This window comes from Syngnathoides biaculeatus, chromosome 5 (genome assembly GCF_019802595.1).
Source record: "Syngnathoides biaculeatus isolate LvHL_M chromosome 5, ASM1980259v1, whole genome shotgun sequence".
NCBI lineage: Eukaryota > Metazoa > Chordata > Actinopteri > Syngnathiformes > Syngnathidae > Syngnathoides > Syngnathoides biaculeatus.
The window spans coordinates 9,421,909-9,423,794 of NC_084644.1; the positions used below are offsets into that span (position 1 = coordinate 9,421,909).

A 1,886-nucleotide genomic window follows, 5' to 3' on the forward strand; every position below is an offset into this window, starting at 1 on the left:
GAAAAGGTAGGAGTGGGACCGGTCAATATATGTGCAAGGAAGTGACTTTTACTGGTCCGGCCCTGTTAGCGCTGCGCTAGCGTGTTACTGCCGTGTCTCAGTGATTTTTACCGGTATGTTTTTTTTTTTTTTTTTTTAACCGGCCCTGTTAGCGCGGCGTTAGGGGTAATGTGGGACTGACGTTAGCGTGGACCTAGCGTTAGCGCTCCGCTAGCGTTAAACTCTCTGTGTACCATCTTTCTTTGTATCTATCTCGTGTTTCAATGTGGGCACTTACGGCTTTTACATAGTTGCGGCATATGTTTGTACCAAATGGTATTTCCTTTACAAATGTACTGGGTGAGGCTTGGAACTAGGTGTGCTCTGTAGGCGGGAAATTACGGTAATTTTGAATGTTCAACTTACTCATTACTGTTAACTTGTAAAAGTTGGCCATTCAAACAACCGAGGGGGCTGGCTGAATAGTTCTTATGTAGACATTGTTGACAACCATTTTTATTTTTTTTTGTCAGAGATGGAACTCATTGATAAACAGTTGAAATGCTGATTTATTTCCGTACCGTCGGTGATTAGAAACACATCGCGGCACTTAAAGAACTTTTTTGTTGTTTCATCGTTGTTAGATAAGCACAAATGAACTTTTGTGTCCGTTTCCTGCAGCCAGTCACACCCTCAACTGGACACCAGATGTATTGGGTAATTAGGCAGTTTGACTTTAGCATAGATTCAGTGGAAACATATCCAAGCTTGTAGAAGCTTAGATGACGAAATTATCATTAAAGTCTGCATAAAATGAGATTTTGATTGCATTTCTCAATTAACTTAGAAAACACTTCCAAGAACAGTACTCGGCACAACTAAAGTAACAGGGTCCACATATTAACCTAATGCAGATAGGAAAACGTGTCCCATGGTGGTTCTTCTCATGCACTTGCTGTTTGGTCAAAAGTCTTTCCTGCCACAAACACACTATACATATATATTTTTATCTTTTTCTTTTTTTTTTTTTTACAAATTTTTTTTTTCCCAACCAAAGTGTTCAGTAATAAAAAGGAAAGGGGGAAAAAATGTAACAGGTATCTCCATATATACACATCAGGTTTGTTTGGCACGAAACAAGCTCAGGAATGTAAACGCCTCTCTTACATTCACTATTGTGCTTTAAGGAACATCTTGGAATACACAAAAGGCTTGTGTGTGTCTCCCCAGTCCACAGATAGAATTTCCACCAGGCACCGATACAAAAAAAAAAATCCACAAATTCTTAGCGAGTCTTCGGAGTGGGAGAAACGGGGGGAGTTTAGGGAAGTAGAATGGTCTACGTTCATTGGGTACAGCGCTACCTTGAAGTTTCAAATGTCTCGTAATTCAATGTATGAGGTGCTACACAATTTTCAGTTAATTTTTTTGTGCTAACAAAAATTTTGGAGTTTGAACAGTCATCGAACATGAAATCCCGTGAGAGCCAAATCACCTGAGACTTGTGCTAAATCTTTTAAGGTTTCCACAAAGACTTTAGACGCAATGACACCAGAATTCCACTAAATGAAGAGACTCCAGCAGAAACGCTGCAATATTTCTGTTAAATTATTGTGATGCAAATCACGTGAGACTTCTGCTAAATAACATCTAACTTTTACACAAATTTTGCAAGACTTTTGCAAAATCCCTTCAGATGTCTGTTCAAAATTCTGCAAAATTCACGCTAAATCCCACAAAATTTGCGCAAAAAGTCAGGAAAAATTTCCACCCAAGTATCACGAGGTTAATCATGTGGGACTTTTGCAAATTTAGGTGATATTTCAGCTAAAAACCTCTCAGACTTGCTAAATCGCAGGAGGGTTCAGTTAAGATTTTGCAACATTTTCACAAAATTACGAGACTTG

General features: G+C 38.9%; 1 protein-coding gene across 1 annotated transcript in view; it reads right to left on the reverse strand.

Annotated features, from left to right (window-relative positions):
- Positions 1-530: 530 nt before the first annotated feature.
- Positions 531-1,886, reverse strand: part of LOC133500985 (inactive phospholipase C-like protein 2) — a 39,784-nt gene continuing 38,428 nt past the window's right edge. Inside the window, exon 6 of the mRNA XM_061820312.1 lies at positions 531-1,886. This exon is cut by the window's right edge and continues 1,094 nt beyond it. The gene's annotated coding sequence lies outside the window, so the exon portion shown is untranslated.